This window comes from Mus caroli, chromosome 5, assembly GCF_900094665.2.
Source record: "Mus caroli chromosome 5, CAROLI_EIJ_v1.1, whole genome shotgun sequence".
NCBI lineage: Eukaryota > Metazoa > Chordata > Mammalia > Rodentia > Muridae > Mus > Mus caroli.
The window spans coordinates 74505382-74532719 of NC_034574.1; the positions used below are offsets into that span (position 1 = coordinate 74505382).

At 37.6% G+C, this 27338-nt stretch overlaps 1 protein-coding gene across 23 annotated transcripts in view; it reads left to right on the forward strand.

Annotated features, from left to right (window-relative positions):
- The window catches only part of Adgrl3 (adhesion G protein-coupled receptor L3), a 762557-nt gene that overhangs the window by 35205 nt on the left and 700014 nt on the right, over positions 1-27338 (forward strand). For 19 of the 23 annotated variants that reach the window (XM_029477372.1, XM_029477362.1, XM_029477367.1 and 16 more), the window contains exon 2: positions 11289-11319. The exons of 3 other annotated variants lie outside the window; for them this stretch is intronic. The gene's annotated coding sequence lies outside the window, so the exon portion shown is untranslated. Of the gene's footprint in view, positions 1-7619; positions 7749-11288; positions 11320-27338 lie in introns of those variants that run through there. One more of the 23 variants, XM_029477364.1, reaches the window with a different exon arrangement.

The window sequence follows — 27338 nt, forward strand, 5'->3', positions numbered from 1 at the left end:
GTTTACTGCAGGGCAAGTGGTCATTTTTCGAATGCTCATGTTATGTATTATATCTTTCTTTGGATATTAGCAAAGTGGGAGCTCTAAAGAGACTGAGTACCAGCACTGGGGTCTGCTTGCTTACGTATCGTATCCTAACACTACCCGTTATTGGCAAATACATTTTTGTGTGTGTGTGTGAAAAAGCAACCTTATTATTTAGAGTGGGGTAATAATGCAATGGGATGTTTTATTATTGCTTATTATTAAACTACAGACATGGAAAACTTAGAATGCTTAGAACCATATTTGGCAGATATGCAGTGTGTTTTCATGTAATTATATTTGTATGTAAGGGTATTCAAAATATGATGTAAAGACAGGACCTAACTCTTATTAGGACAGTTAACATTACATTGTCCAAGGGGAAGACATCACTATACCCTGAAAGTGTTACTAGGTCTGCAGATACCCAGTTGTGGATGGTTGATTTTGGGGTTCAGTCATCTTGAATATTTAATGATAATGACTTGATTTCAATGGCGTATCATATCGCTCTGGGAAGAACTGTATCCTTAGGTTTTTATAAAGGCTTTAAGGCAGGTTTCCTCGTTTTATAATCATTACTGAAATTCATAGTGAAAAGGGCATTATCTGATCACCTTAGTGCAAATGTGTGACTCCCCCAACACTAATGCAAATCTCATGTTCTGTTTAATTGTTGAACTCACACTTTGCCTATGGGTTTCAAAATTCATTTCTCAGTTAAATCTATCCTGTGTAGGAATTTATGTGGTCAAAATTGAGTTAGCTTGCTCAATCTCTCTCTCTCTCTCTCTCTCTCTCTCTCTCTCTCTCTCTCTCTCTCTCTGTGTGTGTGTGTGTGTGTGTGTGTATGTGTGCCTCTGTGTGTCTGTATGTTGCAATTGTCTGTATGGAGCTGACCTTAATCCCACTAGATACATATAGATAGATATATAAATGAAATGCCTTTAAAGTTCTGATTGTCTTGTCTGTACCTCCCCAATGCTGGAATCTGAGGTTTGGCCTTCCATCCCCAGTTTACATGGTGTTGGATTTCTACCTCAGGGTTTTATGAGTGTTAGATGAGTACAGTGCGAACCGAGCAACAGCAACCCCACTACCACATTCTCTGTCTTCTTGTAAAATCTTCGTTTCTACCGTCTAACATCTTAATCTCCTGCACTTCTCTTTCCTTTCTGACACCATGGACAATCTGAACTTCGGACAACTTACTATGCTTGATATGTCTTCGTTGTGCATTAGTAGGTTGATACTGAAGGTAGAAAATGCTTCAAACAATTATAGCAGGATGAGGAAATCTTAGCTAATTAACTGGGGGGATGGCAGATATATGCTGTATTATATATCTCAGGCAATGTGTCATTGAGAAGCTGAAGTGTAAGCAAAGACTTGAGAATGTAGAAGGAAGTTTAATTCAACACATATCACTCCAGTTATGATTTTTAATGATACAGAAGTGGGGAAATGATTACATTTAAAAGCATACAAATAAGGAATTACATGCATTTTGTTTTGTTTTGTTTTAGTGTGTGTTCTACATATTCTTTTTCATTTTTTATTTTCTAAGTCAGTAATGTAGGGATGAAGATGGCTTAGTCCTAGCAAATAGGCCTTGTCATAGACAGATAATAAGAATCTAACCAAGCCTAGTGAGAGTCAGGAATGGACTGAGAATGTTATGACGCAGTACAACCTTAAATAGTCGGTGGCTGAATTAAGATGAACAAAATAAAAAATAAATAGATTTTCTTTACTTGAGAGGTAGTATAATTGCACAGTTTTAGAAGATAATTAAGAAGCGGTGAGGAAAAGTTGCTTTTCGTACAGGACTCCACGTTTCTTTGTGGGTATAGACTGGAAAGTGTTCTTGAGCTATGAAAGTGGATTTGGGCTAGAGCTGCGGCTTGGGGTAGCTCCTAGTGGGGTTAAGGCTAGGGGAAGCATAGCCTTTAACTTTCAAGACAACCTCAGTTCTGTCTTAGGAGCACAGTGATGGAGGGGCTTGTTCTCTGATGTGTACACACACATGGTAATGTGTGTACCTGCCCTTGCCTCAAATGTAAATGGCAGGCATGGGATAGGGTGCAAGGATGATGCTATCAGGAGTACTGAGATTGGGACAATAGGAACTAGACAGAAAAACCTAAAGTGATAATCAAAGAGTCTGGAGATGAAGAGAGCACTTCAGGAACTCTCATTCAGAGCAATTAGTGACCTTTTCCAGAGCCCGTTAAGTGAGGGTGCTGTTGCCTGCACATTGATTACAATGGGTGGAAATTGAGAAGCAACAACAGCAACAAAAACCATCAACTGTGAAATCTCTCCACAGTTGGAGACATTTTTACGATGATTTTTTTTATAACAATTATAAGAGGATCCTGTCCTTTTGGGATGGCGAGATTGGTCAGTGAGTCAAGGCATTTTGCATAAAACCTGACCACCTGGGTTCTGTCCTGGAGGACAGTGATGGTGGGGATTGACCTCTGGCCTCTACACATGGGCTGTAATGTGTGTACCTGCTCTTTTTTTTTCACATAAGACCAATAAATACATATAACTTGAAGCTAAGTTGTGTGCCAATACTTAAGCCGATGGTTCTTTAATTGCGTTATATTGTAGAATCTTGGAGCCCATATCACTAGCCACTTTCTAGCTCCTCTGAGTGTGGCTACATCGCTGGGTATGATGAAGTGTCACAACAGAACCACTGGAGAGCATGGCTTCCTCCTTTGGCAATTCTCTGACAGATATGTTGCCAAAAAAAAAGGGAAATTGGGAAAGAAATGTGAAAACTTTGTCAGTGTTGAAGATAAATTACAGACACTCATGAAGATCAGTTTGCATTTCTGCCTCTCTTACATTCTGTCTCTTGATATGTTTCTTTTACTAATATTTCCAAGCATGTGAAAATGAGCCCTTTTCCCCCTTGGGATGTGAACATGAGGCCCCTTGTGTCTTTTTCTTTAATGATGCATAAGAGGAACACCTATACCTTTCAAGATTCTTCTTGTTTCTTTGGTACTGTATGAAAATAATTTTTCCATTAATAGTTGTTGTCCTAACAAGAATTTATACTATTTGTCTGAATGGAATAAAATTTTTATGAGTGTGCATCAATGTTATGAAAACAAACTCTGTTTAATGATTTCCAGTCCTCATAAGTGGAAGTCATTGTAAGATGCATAGACTCATGTTGTCACCCTTATTACCTTTAAGGATTGCAAGATAAATTTTGCTAATAATTTTTTTGAAATGTAATTGTCATAAGAAGTTGTTATTCATTTTTTAATCTAATAAAGTGTATTGGAGCTAGGTTTCCTAAGTGTGCTATATATCAAAATGACTTTTCTGCATGAAAGCATTATTGTAAATCCTTGTAGGCCTGAATTTTATTTTAGATAAAGAAGGACATGAATTTGACTTTATATCTCAAATATTGATTAGGAACATTTTGCACTGAAATCCATATATGATTTTCACCATTTAAAAATGAAATCTGCTTTATTCATTTACATTTATATTCTAATATTTTATTTAATAATAACATGTTTAATATAGCTGTATTTAATAGCACAGTTATATTTTAATATTGTAGATTGATTTATTTTATTTTTGCCTACATGTATGTGTGCATACTGCCTGCATGACTGGTACCCACAAAGGTCAGAAGAAGCGATTACATCCCTTGGAACTGGAGCTACAAGTTAAGGATGACTGTGAGCCACTATGTGGGTACAGGGAACCACCCTGAGTCTTCTGTAGGAGCAACAAGTATCCATAATGTCTGAACCATTTCTCCAGGCCTTAAACTTTTATGTATCATTGGCTATGGATCAAGAATTAGGTTTGCCTTCCATATACTGCTTTCTTTACATACACGAATCATAAGCAGCTTTCTGAAAAGGGAGGTATCTTTCCATTATCCAAATGTGTGTGTGTGTGCGTGTGTGTGTGCGTGTGTGTGTGTGCGTGTGTTTCTGTGTCTGTGAGTACTCACTAAGATTTCAGGAAAAGTTAAGTATTTACATCCTTTCAATATTAAGTCATTGAAAGTATTAACATATTTTTATATTTTGATGCTTTAATTTTTATATAGTAGTTCTAGCTTTTGACATGAGTTTAAGGCCATTTATTTAGTAACAGTGGAAAGAAATCTGTATTTTGCATAGAGGAGGAGGGTCTTTATTCTCTGATGCAAGGAAATCCTTGGACAAATCTGAGGCCTGTTTCTTTGTCTAGAACCCTGAAGTACATCCTGGTCTTTACTTTAAATGGTCTGCTATTAGTAAAGATTATTAAAAATAGAACTATCAGCTTAAAGAAGCAAAATGTAAAGTAAAAACAGCTGGAAAATAATTAATACAACTGAGCTTTTCTGCAGTTATTAGTATGCTGGAAATAGCTCACCGAGTTACATTATCTATTTGAAAACTCTGCAATCTCTATTTTTAAATTCTGGTCAGTAATCAGATCTCTAGTGCGTCAAATGTTAAACCAGCCCTCTTCAGGAGCCAGATGGTGTTGCGATTTTTGTGTATAAATCCCACGTGACATCTAATGGTCATAGCCCAGTGCTGGACCACAGGAAAAACAACAACAACAACAACATGCTTTTCTGAATAACTTTTGTGACAGTGGCAGTGGCCATCTGAGGGAAGAGCTCTTTTGCAGCTCTAGGTTCATGGTGTTAGCCATTCACTGGAGACCTCCACTTCTCCCATACATCTGATTGATTTTGAATTTTTCAAACTGATTAATGTTTTCATTTGAATGGTAATGCTGACTCTGCAGAAGATGTGATCTTTTAATTAGCAGATGCTGAGATTAGCATTAGGGATGAGCGGTAATTAGCATTTGTTCTTAGAGTACAGGAGCACAAAGCAAGTATTACAGCAAGCCCAGCTCCTGTGCCTCCTTGACAGGGTTTCAATATAATCTATATTTATTGGTAGAGTTTCATTTTCAGGGTTTTCCTAAATGCCTAATATCAGAATTAACTATTGTTTGGTGAAAGTATATTTTTAATCCCTGTGTGTAAGAGATAGAGTAAGCAAATGAATATGTCTTGGAAAAGTTTAAAGCTTTAACACAGGTTGCTTCTATTAGTAAATATCATTCTATTTCCATAGATATTTTAAGGATCAACCTAAAACAGCTAGCTCCAGCTAGATACAGTAAGGAAAAAGTTAAGAGTTGGAGGTTGGTTTCAAGCGAACCTTGATGCCAATCTTCAAAATGCAATATTCTAGGGGAAATTACCTAAGAGCTCAGTTTCAGTATCCTCATCTTCAAAATGAAGCTGGAACAGAATTATAGTTAAGAACAAAGCCAATATTTAGCCAAAAGCATGCTATTCATATTAATAATGAATAGTGGCCATTGGTATAAGAACTACATACCATCATAAGGACTCAATGGCCTACTAAAGTTACCAAAAGTGTAGTATGTTTATTTCTCAAACAAAATGATTGTTGAACACCTACCAGTTACAGAATACCCTTATTCTGAATGGGGCACATTTTGTACTCTCTTGAATATATAATGTGCACACCAGCTTCCTCTGCAGGAAGACATTAGTTCCACTTCTTGGTAGAAAGTCTCTCTTTAAGAAATCCTGTGGAGTGTCTGGGTCTCCTCTTTGAAACTGCTCCTGGGAAGTATCTGCTATCGGATTTTCTTTGTATTCAGTGTTTTATGCAACAATTGGTCCGGGGAGCAAAGTTAAGTAGGAATGATGAAAGATTCATGCAGACCCAAGACATTTGGTCCACATATGCAATGCAAGGTGTATTTTTAGGGCTCTGAGAGTAGACAGAGGGGTGCTTTATAGATGCTAAACATGTGGTTTACTGCTTAATGTGGATCAAACTACAACTTATGAAGCTTTAGCCATTATTATTTAAAGACTAAATTATTGCTGATCCCTAGAGCCCAGAGACCTGAATCTACACATAGCTCCCCCCACCCTACTCCATTGAAGGCTATTAAAATAGCCCTAAAGTAAATGCATTTGCATTTGTTACTATGGATGCTGCTCTCCCAGGAGACAACAAACAGAACACTTAAAACTCTTGAGTGAGCAGGGTGGTTGACTGTCTAAATCTCCATCTCCCTTGCTTGCTGCCTGCCCACTTACATACAAACAGAGAAAGAGTAACAAAATATGCCAAAGTAGATTTCCAGGGAAGAAAAGGAAAAACAGGAAAACCACAAGAAGTACATTTTTTTTCTTAAAATTGTATTAAGTGCTATTTGGATGCAAGGACTTTTTAGGATCAAAGAGAAATAGGAATTCTACTCCCTCCCCCCACCCCCCAGTGTATCACTTCACTCTTAAAACAGGTAAACAAAACTACTCTGAAATGGAAGTGTTATTACTTAGGACCTAGAAAACAGGAAAGTAGGTACCCGAGGCAGAACTGTCTGCTTAGTTTACAAGCATCAGACATCAAATCTGTTTGCTTGCGTGCGTCCTAGGACACCACTTCAGTTTGCAGACCTAGGTAGTTAGGGTTGTTTTAGTCCATTTGTGCTACTGTGGCCAAAATACTTGAGAATGACTCATTATAAATAAAGAATAGAAATTCCCCTTTCACGGTTCTGGAAGCTGGGATCATCCAGAGATTATATGTTAATGAGGGTTTCTCCTTGACTCTAAAATGATGAATTCCAGCTTGTGTCCTGGTGCAGGAAGCAAACACAACTTCTGGGTAGGAAGGAAAATAAATAAACAAACATAGTCTGGCTACTTCTCTAGGAGGATTAATCTTCCATTACACTTCTTCCCACAGTTCTCAGGGGTTCAGCTTTCATATCTTAGCCAACACTAAAGACATCTCCTCAGTATTATTGCACTGGCTTTTAGGCTCTTAGGAATTTAGGAGAGGTATGTGTGTGTGTCTGTGTGTGTGTGTGTCTGTCTGTGTGTGTGTCTGTGTGTGTGTGTGTGTCTATGTGTGTCTCTCTCTCTGTGTGTGTGTGTGTGTAAAGGCACATTTTCCTAACTGATCTTGCAGGATTTGTGTGCATGTTGGTGGGTTTGCTTATGCTTTGGTGATGCTGGAAGGATAAAGCAAAGTCTCATTCAGAGCCAGCAAGCACTCTGCTACTGAGCCACACTTGTAACCCTCCCCAAGCCTAATGGAGAATGTCACCTCCATGTCAATGTAAAGTGGCCTGGAACATATGTAAAACTGAAGGATAGATGGTTAATGTTACTTTTTTCTTATCCTACTAATGTTGAAAAAAGATCTACTTGCATCAGTTTCTTTTTCATATTAATGCATTATATGTTTCAAAGCAGAAATTAAGGAAGTTTAATTGATATCTAGACCTATGTGCATATGTTTCTGTAGGATCCGTCAGTCTATCATCTTCCCCTCTCTCTCCCTCTCTCTCTCTCCCTCTCCCTCTCCCTCTCTCTCTCCCTCTCTCCTTCTCTCCCTCCCTCCCTTCCCCTCACCCTTCTCCCTCCCTCCCTCCCTCCCTCCCTTCCTTCCTTCCTTCCTTCCTTCCTTCCTTCCTTCCTTCCTTCCTTCTTTTCCTCTGTCCCTCCTTACCATTGTTCCTGATATTTTGACCATGTTCCAGTAATGGGCCTCACACCCATGAGGACTTAATCAGTACAAATTTGACTTTATGGGTTGCTTGAGAAGGAGAAACAAAGGAGGACAAATAGCTGAAAGGAGCTGGAGAGATTGGAGTGGATCTGGGAAGAATTCAAGGTAGAGTGGGGGTGAATATGATCACAGTATATTGAATGTAATTTTCAAATAATTAAGAAAACTTGAAAAATAAAAAGGACAGAGAAGATTATGGCAGTTTCTATGAACATCTAGGATTGATTTTTTTAAATGAGATAATGTGATCCAGTAGAGATTCCAGATGATCTTGAGTGATAAGCAAAGCCTTTTAAAAATATTAAGAAATTTGGACAACATGTAGATTCCTGATTTAGGCATCAATATATTGAACTACATTCATCAATTCCATACTTATACAGGCTACATTATTATTGGCATAGAATTACCTTTTAAATATAGCCTATTTTAGTGTCTGATGTTGGAAAGAACAAGCTTTTAAACTTTCAATATGTATGTCTTACTGAATTTGTAAGTTTAGAAACTCAGAATATGAACACTAAATTGGTAATTTAATCTCACACATGTTTCTCTTAAATCTGAATCTTCCGATGTTTTAGGAAAACTATTTAGAACATCTTGTGAAGATTTTAGTGAGTGCCAAAATACAATGAGATGGTCCATGAATTTTTAGAGTTTGGTTGTTATATTACTTTCCATACTGATGTATTGTTTGGTAAAAATAAACTACATGTAGTACAGTATATCTTGGAAATCACCACATTGTTTTGGTATTTGCCATGTTTGTTGTTGTTGTTGTTGTTCAGTATTACTGCTCTTTTAGTTCCTTTCATTCTATTATTCTTCAAGTACAATTCCAAATGGTCCAAGCACTGGCTTCTGTCTGTCTGTCTTTGTGCTTATTCTCACACTACCTCTCTCTTGGCAAACTCTAGTGGAGGCCAGCCAGTGTTCCTTTCCTTGTGATCCATTATACTCAGAATCTACACAAACTCTTGTCTTTACCCTTCTTTACCCCCCGGATGCCATCTTTCACCCCACCCTGCTTCCAGGGTTACACTTATTCTTCATTTTATTTGCTTGATTATGTGTTTAATATTTGACACCCTATGCCTATTGTAAGCCCAGTGTGGGATGATTGTATCTATTGTGTAGCCCTGTTGAATATCCATTGCCCACCAAGGGCTAAGCATCTAGTTGTTGTTCAGTAAGTATGTGTTAAATGAGGTGATCGGATGTCTTTCCGACTGATTAAGTTGTGCTCCAGGGTTTTTGAAACACACAAGTGTTAATTGCCATACAGAAGGATGTAAGTTGCTTGAGAGTTTCCATAGTCTTCTTTTTCTTCTTCTTCTTTTTGAAGGAGGATGTCTTTATTTAATCTTTTTTTAAAAATAGGGTATTGTCTTTGTTTACATTTCAAGTGTTAGCCCCTTTCCCAGCTTCCCCTCTGCAAACTCCTATTCTATCCCCCCTTATCCTGTTAATATGAGGGTGCTCCCCCCCCACCCAACCATTCTCACTTCACTGCCCTAGCATTCCTCTACACTGGGGCATCAAGCCTTCACAGGACCAAGGGTCTCCCCTCTCATTGATGCCAGTTAAGGCCCCTTTAGCTCCTTCAGTCTTTCCTCTAACTCCCTCATTGGGGGTCTCTGTACTCAGTCCGATGGTTGGTTGCGAGCATTCGCATCTATATTGGTTAGAATCTTGCAGAGCCTCTCAGGAGACAGCTGTATCAGGCTCCTGCCAGCAAGCACTTCTTGACATCAGCAGTAGTGTCTGGAAGTTAGACTCCTGAGAACCAAATAACCCTATCAAAAAATGGGAACAGAGCTAAACAGAGAATTTTCAACTGCAGAAATTCTAATGGCTGAGAGGCACCTAAAGAAATGTCCAACATCCTTAGTCATCAGGGAAATGCAAATCAAAACAATCCTGAGATTCAATCTCACACCAGTTTCCATGATTCTTAAGAATTATTCCACCATTCAAGTGGCTATCTGTAGGCTTCTCTCTCAAGAGCTAAATGTATCCAGGCCAAAGCAAGAATATATCCAAGTCATGTATGAATGGGTATTTTATCCCATTTTTTTTTCTGTAGTGAAGAATATTGACATCAATGACTGACTTTCAAGGTCTATCCACAAAGTTATCTCTCCTCTCACAGGCATTGCTAACTAATGAATGAAGAAAAGATTGCCTAGAGTTATATTTCTCTTGGGAGAAGTTTGTGGAAGAGAGAAAGATGGAGTCCCCTTAGCAGTATCTATGAGTACAAATGGCTTATATTTTAAACGAAATGTGATTTTAATAGTTAAGTTAGAAATTTGTATTCCTAAAACTGGCATTTCATCAAAGCCCTTATTTTATTTTGAAAGGAAACTATTCAAGAGTCCAGTTTTGGTCCTCTTCCTTCATAAACATTTGTGTCCGTGGGAATTTTGACAAGTAATATTAAAAGGCTACTTTGTCTGATTTTTGAATGGCCCTCAAGGTTGATTTTAATACTGTCACTATAAAATCATTTAAACGATATTGTTTCCCTTAGCAATCTAATAAAACTAACCACATTATTAGGACTGACTTTATTCAGCTTAACTTTACTACTGTAATACTGCAGTGAATTACTGCCCTTGGTTTTATTAACCTTTTCCTCTACAGTAAGCCAAATTTGTGTTGCATTCTAAACATATTCATTAATTGACAAACTGCAAAGACTTGGATCACTCGTTACCATCAGATCTACTTAACTCTCGCAGGCTGTCATTATTTTATAGAATGAAAGTTTTCAGGTTGTAGAGTTCCGTTTGAGACCTTTATCTGTGAAAGTTTAATGTAATGGCTGACTCTAGTAACAGTGATTTATGTAGTAGTAAATATGATTAGAGGGGAGGGATTATTTTCTATTGATCTAACAGTAGAGTAGTGCAGATTAAGCTTGTATATCAGGTCATCTGCTCTCTGCACATATTTTGTTTCTAAAGATGTTTTGTTGACATTAATACCCATTGGATAGAATCTAAGTAAATGTCATTTGAACAAAATTATGGGTAAGATGCAGACTTTTTTTTCTTTCTCTACAGAGTCTGCATTGCTGTAAACCAATAAGTATAGGATGCACATGCTTATTTCTCTTTCTACACAGAGATACACATGTGTAAATATATGAATTCTATGAGTCTTATGTGAGTTTGAACTTCTGGTAAAGAGAAAAGTTAAATTTGCATCTTATAAGATTGTTGTGCAATGAAAGAATGTGTGTGTAAAATACAACCAATTTTTGCTGTAACAAAGTGAGTGTTCCTGGAATTGGGTAACTGGAGACATACAAATCAAATCCCCTTCCTCATTACAATGGAGTTTCTTCCTCAGTGGAACTTGCCATTCTGGCATATATAGAATGGGATCTGAGCAGTAGCCAATAATAGGGAGCACAAACCATCTTTGTAGAGCATTCATGTGTGCTGGGGTCACGATGGCTGCTGTGATTTGTGTGCCTCTCTGCTTTCCTGCTCTCATTCACCCCACTCATGTTTACGTAGTGTGCATTCAACTGGTTTTGTTTGGTTCTGTGAACTAATTTGTTTAGAGATAAGTGAAGAGTTTAAGTAAAGAGGACATTCTTCACATAAACCTCTCCTTTTCCTTACTCTTCTGCAGATGCTGATTTAAAGAACTGCCCTGAAAACTGGTGAGTGGCTTGTGTGCAGCACCCAGTGAGGTGGTGGCATCTTTGGCATTGTCTCTCTGTCTGTCTCTGTCTCTGTCTGTTTCTCTGTCTGTCTCTGTCTGTCTGTCTCTGTCTCTCTGTGTCTCTCTCTGTGTCTCTCTCTGTCTCTCTCTGTCTCTCTGCTTCTCAGCCTCTTTTATCTGAAGCAATGTTGTTTTGCTCTTGCCTTTGGTTTCCTTTGACAGACTGTCAAGGGCAGTGGAAGAATACTCAGATAGATGTGTGGATCCCTGCTGTTACACATGTAAGGGGTTTAGCCTCCACTGAACCTTTGAGTGCTACTCAGCAAATCCTTCCTGTCTCCCTGCCTCCTCTCTTTCTCATCTATCATGTCCTTTGTATTTGCATGTGTCGTCCTTCTCTAGAAAGGCTCTTTTAAAAGGTGTCTTTATAGATCAAGTCTATAAAGTCTTTAAAGTTAGGAATGCTACCTCAGTTTACCAGGCTTTATAGTTAGCCTCTTACTTCTGCATCTCTCTCCCTGGCATTGTCCCCAGTGCAGTGAGTGGCTTTCTTTCTGTTGTTTTGGAGTACCCTAAGCAGTGTTGTCATTAGGTTAGGTGTTATGTGACATTACCAAAGGCCAGGAGCATGCTTCCTGAATGGTTTCTTTGATCATTGCATGGCACGTGGTCGACACTAGTCTATGTTGGCTAAATCGATAAGTGCCTGTGGAAAATGCCATTCACAAAATGCTTCCTGCTAGAGGAGCAAGTGTCCTCATCTTAAACTTTGTCACAATGCCTTCCTGTTTATAATTATCACACTTTATTTTGAACACATCCTCAACACAGCAGTGGCTTTAAGTAGCAAACAGACTTGAGACTGAGGAAGTAGTTCAAATGACAATTTTTCTTCCTTACTTTCTGATAGGGTTGTAAAACACCTTCTAGAACATAGTTTTACTTGTGAAAAGATATTTCAGGTTATAGGATTTCATAATAGCAGCAAGAAGTTACGGCCACCATTCATTAGCATCTGTGTGTTCTCATTCATTCATTAGCTTGCTTTGTGTTCCTTTCCCGTTCTTATCACATCTTTTAATCCTACTGTCTCTTTTGGCCTCCTGAGGATGGATATCTTCTAGATGAAATCTACGATTCTTTTAAGACCTTATTTTCATCAGCTACTTGCCAGCTGTTGAGACGACAGCTGACTTTTCTACTGTTGTGAAAGGGTGGAGCTCTTGAGCTTGGTTCACAGCTGCCAGGAGCTTCTGGTTCTGCTCCCTCATTGCCTTGAACACCCGAGTCCCTTATTTGTAAATTAGCCCAGCTGCTCTCTGTTTTTAAAACAGGTGATGGGGAAGAGTTCTTGATAGAACAGTGCATTGTAAATAAGCAGATGAATTATTGGGGCAGTTTGGCGGTAGCTGATAATTTGTATCAGGTGTCAGTAGTGAGTTTCACTGTGGCTCTGTTCCCATGTATTAAGGACCACAAATTGGTACATTTCATTTAAAATTAAACCCACAAAACTGAGGAGCTGTCTGTTGCTATGTGAGCAGGTGTACTTGATTTCATTGTACGTTTCTATTTACAAAGGTATTTCATTTAGGACTTGACATCATTGACTTTGGTACAACTCAGTCGAATGCAGATTTTAGTTGGTTTTATCCAATGTAAAAGATAATTAATATTCCCTAACTAGGAATTTTATAGCTATAATTTAACCCATTTTATCATCCACTTTACAAGATAGCAATACTTCTTCCTAAATGGGATTATAGTATATGTTTGTATGACTACTAATGGTTCAAAATAGAAATTAGTTCCTTTAACTATTAGTAGAATTATTAATTGTATGACATCGACATTCATTATATGTTTATGGGAAAGATACACTTTATAATATATAGCTCAACACAAGTGGAAAATGCTTACTAGACTAATATATTGCCTTCCAAACAAATAATATATACAATAATGTAACAATGTAAGATTTTTTTACACAAGAAAGATACTTGAACCTGCTTATATATGTTTAAGCAAATTTCTCATGAAAATTTATGTTTCTAGTATCAAAGAAACAACTACTTTTTAATTCTAAATTTTTATGGCCATTACTTTGGCACATAATTTTGAATTCTCAGAACATGTCAGGCACTGAGCTACATCATGAGGGTTCAGTAGTGACCACAGCACATGAAGGATGGTCTGTGGCAGCTCAAGGATGCTTCCATAAATAGCTGCCTTGAGTGCTTTCCTAAGTGCACAACCAGATGCGTTTGTGTGATGATATGTGTTACATAGATTCTATAAATATGTTTCATTCTTTTCTCAATTTTTAAAGGGCATTCAGTTTTTTAACAAAGGAATTTTAAAGCTTGGGAAAATAAATGACCAAAATTAGTTGTGACAAGAATTAAAAATTACTGAAATGGTGATTCTCACCTATTGTTACAATTTGAAGTTATTGATTTTTTTTTCTTAGACTTATATTGGAGCACCCATCTCTTTCAGGATGTTCTTAAACCATTGTACAGTCTTCCAAGTATATCATGGAATTAATTTGTGTATCATTTTATATACTCAGTATATATATATATATATATATATATATATATATATCTCCAAATACGTTCTTTTGTTTTTGTTTTTGTTTTTGTTTTTCGAGACAGGGTTTCTCTGTATAGCCCGGGCTGTCCTGGAACTCACTTTGTAGACCAGGCTGTCCTCGAACTCATCTGTTTCCCGAGTGCTGGGATTAAAGGCGTGCGCCACCATGCCCAGCCTCCAAATACATTCTTGTAACAGGAATATAACTAAGGTTTACAAGTAATCACTATTTGTTTCCTTAGGTAATACAACTGATTCTAAAAGTCTGAATGAACCTAATATCCATCAAGTCAGGAATGACGGCAGGACATTATATTACAATATTCATTGAATTTAGGTCTTATGTCTCCATATAGCTGGGGAACTCCAGAGTTCGTGAAAGGCGAATGGTCCCCTACTCTCTGATCCTACTGGAATTTCTCATGGAGTCTTTTGTCTTTAAAGGTACATTGGAGTTTCTCTCCATTGTGACCTCGTTTCTCTCTTTACAGTATTTAAACAAAATCATTGAGCTAGTTATGAGAACTGGAATGTCCTTATTTATTATTACTTTATATATTCGAGGTGGCTGTAAGATAGGTTAGCATGTAAAGGTGCTTTCAGCCAAGCCTCATGGCTTGAGTTCAATCACTTGGAACCACAAACTGGAAGACAGCCAACTGCTGCAAGTCATCCCCTGATCACTACTGGACTCTATGACACATCTGTGCACTCACACACATAGCACATACAAATAAATAGTAAATAAAGGTAATTTTAAAATCAAAATAAAATATATAAGAAACACCAGCTTCCACCCTGCAACTGTTCCTTTAATCAGAGAGTCAGTAAGAAAGGAACTGACCTTAAAAATCTTTAAGTTTTAAGGGAGTGTAAAACTGTTATATACAAACAGCCTGGTTTGTGCTTTGGGGAAGTTTGAGCTATAGACAGACTTCAACATGGACACTGCAGTCCCTTGGTCCAAAGACCCTTGAATGGTTTGGTGTGTGAGTTCTCCTGTGTATGCAGTGTAGCATGGCTCACGGAGCTGGATCATTCTTGTTTGCCTGTCTCTGTGTCTTAGCATTTAGAGCCAGTGCTGTGGCAGAGTAAATTTTTTGTTGTTGTTGCTCTTATAGATTTTCAGATTACCTTCTAAAGCAGACTCATGGCGAGCTGTTGAAATGCTTCATTTCAGAGAGTCGCATGTGACCGGGCATGCCTTAAATTGAAACGTTAAATTAAATTACTGCTTATGTAACATTTCTTTCCAGCCCTGAATCTAATGTCTGTTACTTCCTAAGAACTCATCAGGGATTTTATTTCTACTGCCTTAGTCCATTTAGGGTTTCTTGAAGGTGGTTTAAGAAACAAATTTCACTACTGTTTTGTAATCAGTTTGACTTTAACAGAAAATGTTGAGTTAATATGAAACAATCAGTTGTCTTTTGGCATCATTTGATAATTTATCGAAACTTGACCTGGCATGATTTGTTTGTGGGCCCACCATACAAGGTACTTATAATCGCTCGTAGCTACACTATCAAGTCAAAATCTTAAGTACTGTCTTTATTTGGACAACTTAAATTAGCTATTTTGTATTTTTCTAAAAATACTCTTTCTTCTTTGAGACAGCAACTCCTTTCTCATCTGAACGTACACCTAATCAATTTCAAAGAGAAGCAAAAGAAAGCCTGAGCCTGTTTTGAACATTATTCCTCCTCGAAGTGTTCTAAGGGTCGGAATTTATTTCACAGTGTCAGCTAAGCAGGCTTCTGAGCTGAAAGCGAGGGGATGAATAGTGTCTAAATCTACTTTAGAAGAGAGCTTGTTTATCGAGCTCCACCTCATTTTCTTTTATCTGTCACCGTGTAAATAATAGGTAGAATTTCTCGGTTCCTTGTATGGTACGTGCCCAGCATGCAGCTTAGCACTGGCTAACTGTGGCAATTTTCATTCTTCCTCAGCTTTTCTATTTTTTCCTAAGTTCCCCTGCCCATCTCACCTTGCCTAAATACCATGCAAGCAGCGCTACTCACTCTGAGCAGTTACATTCCCCATGTGTGTCTTCAAATTCACACAGTCATCCTGGAAATGAAGGATGTTGCTTTGGGGCTAAGATAGGGTAAAGTTTGTTATTAGGTATAAATTGGATATTTTGGTGCTTTGTCTATTTGAGGCAGCGATAAAACAAACAGATAAAAAATCCATTCATAAGATTTAACTGTATCTGATGGAATTTACCAAAAACGCAAACATATTAAGGAATTAAACATCATGGCAGTGTATTTCTGACTTTTTGAAAAGGAAGTTCAGTAGTAAGCAGACTGTGGTTCTGTGCTGTCACCATGGTCTTTAGAGATTATTATCCCTGCCATCCCCTTTCCCTTTAACATGTTTTCTGTGACTTTACCAGTCTGTATCATAGAGTAGCTTCTGGTAGGCTAGCCACCTCCTGTGCATCACATATGCAGGAAAGAAGCAAAGCAGAGAGGAAAAGGGAATGTGTTTTCTGGCTGAATCAGCACCTCCCAGGAAATTCTGTGCAACAGTCAAGATGATTAGCCTGAACTTCCTAAGACACACCAAGTAAGAGAATGGAAGGCGTGTCCCTTTAGCTAAGGCTATTGCTCATTAAATACCAAGAAGCAAGAGGTGAGATAGCTGGGGTGGGGTGGGGGCAGTGGTATAGTCAGTTGGTTAGTAGCTGCGGTCCTTCCTCCCTAGTATACTTGGTGAGTTCCTTGGGGAAAGATTAGCCCAGAGTCACAGTCATTGTCATCACTCCTGTGCGTGATGAACACTAATCTGATTTCAGTTTTGTCTCTCAAGTGGACAAAACAAGGTCATCCTCATCATGATTGTATGAGGATTCAGAAAGGTAACCATGGGGTGAAAGCTGTAAACTACTTTGTTTATTATTAGGACATGCAAACTGCAGACGTCTCCAGGAATTGTAGTTTATTCAGGTGTAACCTCCTCCCCCAGTAGATGATCCAGACAGAAAGCCTGTTTAGAGTCACAAAATAACACATTTGGGCATGCACATTAGTTTCTCCTACATGGGCAGTACGTTGTTAATATTGGAGTTCTTCAATGTAACACCAAGAGTATACCAATTCTAATATTTGTCACCTAGGTCTCCAAGGACAGGAGTAGCCATATACTCTTGCAAGGGCTTAGTGTTCCTATTTATAAGGTAGGTATATTAATAATGCTTTTTAGGGTATATATAGAGATAGTATGCATGTAAAGTGTGAATAGTATATCTGGCAGAGCGCTATGCATGCCACTCTACCACTAACTGCTGTTACTACTGTAGAAACGGCCTTAGGAAAGATCATGTTTTTGCCAGCTGCTTCATGACAGCAAAATTCCAAATCCCATGGGGGACATAACACACATGTTAGTATATTCTTAAAGCATTTGTGCAGAATTACAACAGGGTGTATCTATAAAGGAGTTGCCACTTTCCAACGATGGAGGTGGATATGGTCAATAGGCTTGTATGCTTTCGAGTTCTGGGGTCCAGAGTCATCTGGAGGTTCTTTTATTCACATGCTTGTTTCTGGAATCTATTGATGTAAGGGTTGTGACCAGGCTGAGTCGATTAGAGAACAGACATGTGGTCTCTGTGAGTGGTTTGGAGTTCTACCAGCTTAACAGCTGTGCTTGGGAAACAAAAAGTTAAGAGAGCTGTCATTCCAGGTGACCACAAAAAATATGCATGCTATTTGAGGGTATCCCTTCAGAAGACTCATAGCATCATGTCTGCCATGTTCTCTTTATTGAAGAATTCAGGGTCTGGCTGATGGAAGCAGAGAAGAACACAAAAGTTAGCATTCACAAGGAGAGTCCTGTGCTGGACATCTTGGAGACATACCAAGGACCTCCTTCTGAATGGGATAAACACCACTTAATTTGAACTTTTTCCCATAAATTTCTCGGAAAAATATAATATCCTCTATCTTGCTTTAATCTGATATAGGCAGGAAGTTCAAGTCCTTATTGAAAAATATAGTAGCACTGTAGCTTTTAAACTTGTTAATCTTGGAAATGTACAAAGTCAAATGGAGAATTATTGCTATTATTTTTAGCTTATTGTAGGTCTCCCGTGGTCAGTTTTATTTTATTTATCTAAGTTTATTTTCCTAAAGTTTTGATAAAGATTAAATTGCCTATTTTTAAAGTGTGTATTACAGTGCCAGCCATTCAATTCAGTTTAAATATTCATTAACTTTAAGAAACAGCAAATACTTCCGAAGGTTAAAGTAATGAAAGGTACGATGTTATTCTTGAAACTAAGTTACTGACAGTGTGTTACTCCATAGTCACAGTAAACAGGATCTCTCAAGATTTGAAAGACAAAAAGGATTTGATATACTTAAAAAAGTAGTATAAAAAGTTAATATATTTTAAATGCTAAATTTATTATATTTAAGTGATTTAAGTTTTTGTATGGCAGCTATTGACTCTTCTTTAGTTCTGTCTAGTGTAAGGGCTGTAGTTATAATTCTATTCAGATGTCAGTGCCTCATTAATTTTTCAAATTGATCCCAGTTATTTATTTGGAGGCTCCAGCATATCATCAGACTCAGTTAATAGCTCACTTGTTCACTCTGTGTCCCGGACGTTTCCAGTTGGGAGTTCAGTTGTCTCAAAACTTCGAGTTAATTACCTTCTTGGATGGAGTCAGTAAGAGTTTTGAATAGTTTTTTTTTTAAACAACCCTGATGTTAAAGCACCATGAGGTTTATTAAAATCTAATTTAAAACAAAGAGCAAACCATTATCTAGATGATTTCTTTTGCTCACCAAGTCACTAATCTCTCTCCTCACTCTGAAAACCCATTGGTTTGAAAAACATCTTGAATTCTGGTGTTTTGTTTGTTTGTTTGTTTTCATTAACTACCAGCTGAATCAAGTGATGTCTTCCAGGAGCATCTTGTAGGAGTGAGTAGGTATCTCAAAAGTGAGCTGAATAGCCTGGTAGAAAAATGCTTCCTTTCTCTGCACTTCAACTCAGAGGGAGGTGGCGACGCCTTGGCTGAAGCACTTCACACCTGCTTTTTCTTTTGCTCCTCACTTCAATCACAACCCCTTCTACTCAAGTTTCTGTGAGCTAACTTTGTAAATCATTAGAGAATCGCACTGATTTCTCAAGATTGACCAGGGACCTTTAAACAGGGGGTCTACAGGTAATTGTTTCTGGATGTTTGCCTAAAGACTCTTGGCAAAAAAAACAAATTCTTCCTCAGCAATTAAAAATTAACCTGCAAGAGTTTTGCAGATATACACAAAAATCATCCTAATGATTGTGACCCAGGCACAAGGCTTTATTTTTCTTGTTTCGCAGAGCTGGCTATCCCCAACTACAAAGATTTGGTGTTTATTTGATTCTTACTGTTGTATTTGTTCTATAAATAACGCATTCATTATCTGACTCTCTGACTGTTTCAAACCTCCTGGGTACTTACGCAGTCTACTCATTGGGGGTAAGTAACTGGTGTTGTCTCTCCAGTGGTGAACATGATTCTCATTTGCTGGGAAAAAAGACAGGAAAATCTTTGCACCAAAGATTTAATTCCAAGAGGGACTGTTGTCTCATTTCCAAATAGGTCAGGGAATATTTTGCGCTGTAGGTTCCCCGTGGGTATTCATTAAAGCTTCCTGACTGGGTTACAGGGTGGAGAGCCAGCAGAAGAGGAGCCTAATTTTTGATGGCAGAACAGTGTTTACATGTTCAGTTCACTTGGATGTGTGTGCATTTCAATCCAACGTATACCTCTCTCCAGCCTTCCCAATCAATACCACATGACTTAAATATTTCTCAGTTTATTTTAGAATACTTCAGAATCATTTTGTAATTTTAATTAAGGTGGTGCTTGGAAATTTGTCTTTAAATTTCTAAATTCTTGTATCTACCAGTGTTGAACCAGTTGGTCTCCAAGGACTTTTGAAGCTCTAAATCGCTATGGTTCTGCGACTGACTATTTTTTTCCTAAAATTAAGCTTCCAATTCGTTTTTAACCAGGCATAATTCAGAATATAAACAGTGTCTTTGTCAAAGTGTGGCATAAAGTGTTGAGAGATATCATCCATATTAGTGGTTAGAAAAGGGAAGTTTCTCTGCTCATAGCCCTTCCTGTCTCCACCGCTGTTCAACCTCATGGCGCCCTTTGTTCCCAGCCTCAGGAGACGATTTACTTCAGAATCATTGCACGAAGGCCCAGGGAAGAAGTGTCGACTCCATAGCTTACCTTTCACTCCCATTTCTAAGAGGAGGGTCAGTCAGTCTGACCTTTGACACTACATTCTGAAGCCTCAAATACGTGCCCCCAATGAGTGAGTTCAAATCTGTGCTCTTGTCCCCAGACCCAAAGTTCACATGTTATAAACCAGAAACCTACAGTTTTTCTACAAATAGTGCATCTATATAATAAACTTTGACTGAGAAGAAAAGTCAGGAAGAAAAGTGAGAGAGAGGGAGAGAGGGAGAGAGAGAGAGAGAGAGAGAGAGAGAGAGAGAGAGAGAGAGAGAGAGAGAAAGACACAGACAAGGAAACAAAGAGACACAGGGAGACATAGGCATATAAAGAGAGGGGAGTGAGGAGGAGGCAGGGAGGGGAAGAAAGAGCTCATGTGTGTGTATGTGTGTGTGTGTGTGTGTGTGTGTGTGTGTGTGTGAGAGAGAGAGAGAGAGAGAGAGAGGAAACTATTGCTCTACAAAATAGATATTCAGTCTTGAATCACTGAATCCTTCTGTGATACAGGTCCCACCCTTTGGGGATTTCCACTTACTCTGAACTGCAGAGTTGTGCAAGTGTGAACATGCCAGGAAACTATAATTATTCTTGGGTTTTGACAAAAATGCCCCTTAGTATTTAAACAGCCGCTACCATGCTTTTTAAGTCCATGAACTAATGTTTATCTCCTAAACCAACATCAGATGGACAGGCATCGAGAATTGATCTGTTCTCCTGGCCATCCACATTTTGAACTCTTTACACCTCCCACGACCCTACCTTGCAGAGTTTTGCTGTGAAACAATATGTGGTCTGAAATGTATGATTCCACTGCCTCAGACTCTTGGCATCTCAAGGTCCCATCACCGTCATGTCCAACAGAACTCTTCTGTTTTACCAGCCAGTCACACTTTGTCCTCGTCAACCTCTCAGTTTGTTTATGCAATTCATTCATTTGGTTTTCTTTGTTGCTTGTTTGTTTCTGTCCTTGTCCCATCTGAATGTATACTGCAGCATTACTTACTTCTATAATTATCTTTTAATTTCCGGATCTTCTTGTTGTGCTCAAATTTTGTACATCTTATATTATGAAAGAATGGGATGGTGTTCTATGGAAATGGTGTTCCAATCATAGCAAGAATATAGTGACCTAGTGACTGACAAATTTTGAGATGAATATAGGGGCTGTTAGAATGACACTGTCTGTCAGCTAACCCATTTGCCACCGGTTATTGTCCAAGTATTGTTTCTCCGGACTGTAAAATTCCTGAGGGAGAAATTTCTCATATTAACAGATTCTGTCATGAAGTAGCTCTTAGAAGTCACATTATTTACAGCTGGGTACTTTAGAGTTTCTGCAATGATCCAGCTCATTCTGTCAGTAATATCTATATTTGATTTTTGACAATTAAACATCTGTGATAAAAACCCAATAAGGGAAAGGGGGGTTTGGTTTGGTTTGGTTTGGTTTGGTTTGTTGTTGTTTGCTTATATATAGGCTATCATTAGCTTCATTGCCTTTGTTCCTGTTGCAAGGCAGCAAGTCATGTCAGCATGTTGGTGCAGCAGTGCTTATCTTGGTAGGAGGAAGTGAAGCTGGAAGAGGAAGTATGTGGGTCCATATCCCCTTTGAGGCCATACCTACAGCCATCAAGGCACAGCTTTGTTCTCATCAACTGACTTAGGATTCAGAAAATGCTCCCCATAAAACACCACCACATCTATTTGATTTGATTCCTGTATCTTTTATTTCCCAGACAACATTGTCATAAATGATCCTGCCAGTTACCTTGTTAAAACAAGGTAAAATTTAGCTCCCTCATTTTCCTGTTATATATATCTGATAGGTTTGGAAAAGTTAGAATTATACTTGCTGATATATTTTTTTTAATTTTATATTCTGAGGGAGAGATGAAAATTGTTTTATTGTGTTTTTATGAATGTCTGCTAAACACATTTACTTTTATGTCAGCATTACTGTCACACAAAGGAATAGAGAAGGGAGAATTGCATGTTTTGATCACATGGATGGTAGACTCGTCTTTTAAGTTTAACTAAGAACTGTTAATCATTCTCCTAATGCCTTGCATTTCCTAATACATCATTTGAATTAACCTGTGGTTCATGTATCCAAGATAATATGAACCAAGCTGTACGTACTTCCCTAGAGCTGTACATATCACAGAGTTAGTAAGTTGTTATAAAAGCTTTTAAGATTAGAATTTAAACTTTTTAGTAGTAGACATTTTACCCTTTTTTTTCACAAGATGACAGTACAGTTGTTTGAGTCACACCACCTTGTGTTCATTCTTCGGGCTCTTCTTCAGTCAGGCATATCTTCAAGGGTTAACTTTTATTGTTGGATCTATTTTGTAAGTCATTCAATATTGTCCAGTGTATAGGGATAATTTTTCCCTCTTCCCTGACTTACTATCCTTACACTTGTCATTCAGGTGGTCACTGTCTTCACACGAGACAGCGTAACCAATAATTTCAATATTTTATCTGTCATTTTTTATTAGATATTTTCTTTATTTACATTTCATATGTTATCCCCTTTCCTAGTTTCCCCTCCAAAAAACCCCTATCCTCTACCCCCTTCGCCTGCTCCCCAGCCCACCCACTCCCATTCCCAGTCCTGGCCTTCTCCTATATTGGGCATAGAACCTTCACAGGACCTAGGGCCTCTCCTCCCATTGATGACTGATTAGGCCATCCTCAGCTACAAATACAACTAGAGTCATGTGTTATCTTTGATTGGTGGTTTAGTTCCAAGGAGCTCTGGGGCTACTGGTTAGTTCATATTGATGTTCCTCCTATGGGGCTTCAGAACCCTTCAGCTCCTTGGGTACTTTCTCTAGCTCCTTTACTGGAGACCTTGTGCTCCGTCCAATGGATGATTGTGAGCATCCACTTCTTTACTTGCCAGGCACTGGCAAAGGCCTTTAGGAGACAGTTATATCAGACTCCTGTCAGCAGGCTCTTGTTGGCATCTGCCATAGTGTCTGGGTTTGGGGGTTGTTTATGGGATGGATCCCCAAGTGGGGCAGTCTCTGTATGGTCCTTCCTTCAGACTCTGCTTTGAACTTTGTCCCTGTAACCATGGGTATTTTGTTCCCCCTTCTAAGAAGGATTCTGAGCTTCTGGGCTAATATCCACTTATTACTGAGTGCATATCATGTGTGTTCTTTCGTGATTGGGAACTCAAGATGATATCCTCCAGATACATCTATTTGCCTAAGAATTTCATAAATTCATTGTTTTTAATTGCTGAGTAGTACTCCATTGTGTAAATGTACCACATTTTCTGTAACCATTCCTCTGTTGAGGGACATCTGGGTTCTTTCCAGCTTCTGGCTATTATAAGTAAGGCTGCTATGAACATAGTGGAGCATGTGTCCTTATTACCAGTTGGAGCATCTTCTGGGTATATGTCCAGGAGTGGTATTGCTGGATCTTTCAGTAGAACTATGTCCAATTTTCTGAGGAACTGCTAAAAAAAAAAAAAAAAAAGTTCAACATCCTTAATCATCAGGGAAATGCAAATCAAAACAACACTGAGATTCTACCTCACACCAGTCAGAATGACTAAGATCAAAAACTCAGGTGACAGCAGATACTGGTGAGGATGTGGAGAAAGAGGAACACTCCTCCATTGCTGATGGGACTGCAAGCTGGTACAACCCCTCTGGAAATCAGTTTGGTGGTTCCTCAGAAAATTGAACATATTTTATCTGTCTTTAAATGCTTGGCATAATCTGAGTCTGTTAAGCCTTCACTCTCATTAGTGTGTGCATCTTCTTTACTGTGAGTAAGTCTGACTCTTGCATTAAGCTGTAATATTGTTGCTTCTCTCCTTCTGTATTCTCTCTTAGAGAATACAGTAGTAAATCCAGAAGTGACGGTTTTAGCAATCTGTGTGTTTTCTTCTTCTACACCAGCGCTACACATTACTGTCTTTTATCCATCCTTGCTCATAAGCCAGTAAAAGGGTTTGGCATTTTAAGAGTGTTGTTTAACTCTTGCAAGATAATTTTTCAAGGATCGGCTTTTATATTTGTTTATTTGTTTTGTATCAAATATTAAGTATCAATATTTGTATCAAATATTAGCAAATTATATATTAACATGGCGAACACCGTTTTACTTCTATTTAGCTAATGATATACTTTATGTTAATTTTCCAATCCACTAAATATAATCTTGACAGAAATTGAGTTTATAAATTCTGAGGAATACTGGGGATTTCATAGATGAAATCTCACTTTAAACATGGAAAGACAGCTAAACTTGATGCATATTTGTCTCTCTGTTAGCTCATATTCTCCTTTTAAAAAAAAAATATACCTTTGAAAACTACATTCAATATTACTATTACAAAGGGTTTAATATTTTGGTACCCTCATTTCTTATGCTTGAGGTCTGTAACACACATACACACACACAGAGATCCCACAAACTTAAGCATCAATCAACACATGGAAATTTATAGTGCTATATTTTCTAGCAGAGCATGAAAGTGTCTTAAAATTATTAATGTATATTTCATAAAACCTATGACAGATTTGCCTGATAGCTCTTAGAGGTACATTCACTGTCAAATACATGCATTGCTTTTTATTTCCCTTTACAATATCTTGAATTCCTGAGGATTGAGATGTGGTATTTTTATTAAATCCATATTCCAAATTCGATCATGGACACATTCTCCCTCTTGTGACTAATGTGCTTTTAGTTCATGATAGATCCCAATGTCAAGATACTGATATCATTCCATCACTTACCTCTATAAGACAAAAATCCTGTTGTTTCCAACATTCAGACAAAAGGAAGAACATGAATACATACAATAGCTTGAGTATTTATGATTTTTAACTAGTGCTGTGCTTCATTGGGTGTTTTAAACCATCTTTTGGTAACCTTTGTATATTTGGTATAGACAGATAGGCTATTAAGATCATGAAACAGATATATATTTAAAAATGATTATGATTTTCAAGACAATGCACATTAAAAGGATAGTATGCTATGTGGGTGGCACTTTTGGGAGAACAAAGGCCTAATATTAAAGTTTAATTTCCCCCAAATTTCAGTATATTTTTTAACCTTGAAGTAAAAGTCAATCAAAACATGATGTTATTATATTATATCCACTCTATATGAACCTTAAAATGTAGATTATTTTATTCATTTCCCCAAACTGTAAACCATAGCTTAATTAGTCTTTGTATTGTATTAATACAGCTAATTACACATCTTCTATCAGTTAGGTTTATCTTCAGACTGACTCATGCTGTATATATGCCAATAACTTCCAGCACCAGTACCTTCTCACTGTCATAATATCTTTTCAGAAATCAAAATGAATGGCATGATAGTGTAAAGAAAGAAAATCGTTAACTGTTCAGAATTGGTTAGACTTCTTCCTGGTTCTAAGCAAACTAAACAGAGCATACTTTCCCTCTGGCTAGTGTTCTGCATTGTCTTCACGATATTTGTGTGGCTTGAAACCCCATTGGGCTGAGAGACAGTTTCATGTTCAATTCTGAAATCTCCAGGAAATGCCTCACTGAAATGAGGAAGTCGGGAATGTTTGCTTTGCATCTTTCCTTAAGACCTGTACTATTTTTCTTTTTTTCTTTTTTTTTTTTTTTGAACTTGTTCATATGCTAAAATACTACATTTGGTTGGAAATTCTATTATTCAGTGATGCAAATCAAAGCAGACTCAAGTAGGCTTCCCAGGCACAGCTGTGTGACATATTAGATTTCCATTTCCTATAGTTTCAAAAATCATTACTTTATGACTCAATTTAGGAAACATTTGAATAAATATTTGATCTACTAGAGGCTTCAGAGACTTGCAAAGAAGTGTAAAAATGGAACTTCAGATTTTACTTGTATCTATGAGACATTTATGATTATGTCGAAATATATGATAACCATACCATTTTCGTTACCATATATGGTGAACAAGCAGCAGAGAGCAGAATATTCTAGATAGTTTAAGATGGATTGTTGAATAAAAAAACCACTACTGATACAAAAGGATTGCAGAGTATCTGAACCATGGTGCTTTGGTGAATTTATATGAGTGAGAGATTTAAAAAAATGTGTAAAATGAACTCTGCATACTTTGTTGCCCTGTATTAAAACATTTAATCAAGATATTTTTAAAATGCAGAAATTATGTAAATCACCGTTCTCTTTTTTAGTGGGCACTTATCAATTTATGTGTTCATACATAATAACATATCGAGATTAAAAACTGTAGTTTGTGTTTGAAGTAGAGTCTAATAGGGAGAACAGAGTGTGACAATAGGGTGTGGCATTGAATATTACCTTGGAAACTGTGTCTTTCTGACTTTGGAAAAGCTATTTCATGTTACTTTATTTTTATATCCATATATGTGAACATCACAGTGGATATACAAAGTTTTAAAAAATTGCACTAAAAGTGTGTGGTAGAATGACTTACCCAGTGTATACTTAGCCAAATCCATATTTGATTGACCTGAACTCATACCTTTTTAGGAGATTTCTAATATTAAACAATTAAACCATATCTTTATGCATATTTAAGAGAAAAGTATATAAAGGCATTGATTTACTAAAGTGGTTTAAGGACTCACACTATTAATATTTTGAAATTGTTTGTGTGTATGTATTTTAATTCTGAAGGAAAGAAAAATGATTAAGGAATTAGATCAAATACAACACACAGCATGTTGTTACCGTATTCTATTTGCAAGGACATCTTAACCTACAGAAAGTGGGAAAAGACAATATATCCTTTCATCAGAATTAATATTTATAATAAGCTCTAAAAGCTGTACTGTTTGCCAAAGAATAAAACAAAGTACTTGAGGCAAAGGGGAACGCATGTGAAAATCCAAAGCTTAAGATACTGTTCTTTCAAGCAGCCAAGTTCATCCAGGCTAGACATCAGACTTCAAGTGATGCTCGAGATGTTAGCGAAAGATCACACTAACTTGGTAAAACAGAGATCAGAAAAGGGCTTGGAATGGCATCTTTAGAAGTTTGTCTTTCAGCATCATCCTCTGTTGAGAGTGGTACACAGGAGTTAAGAGTTACCTAGGAAGGTTATATTTAATATACAACAGCTAAAGCCATTTTTAATCACTGTCACACATGGCATATGACTGGTTGTCTTTGACTACAGCATTACAATTTTCT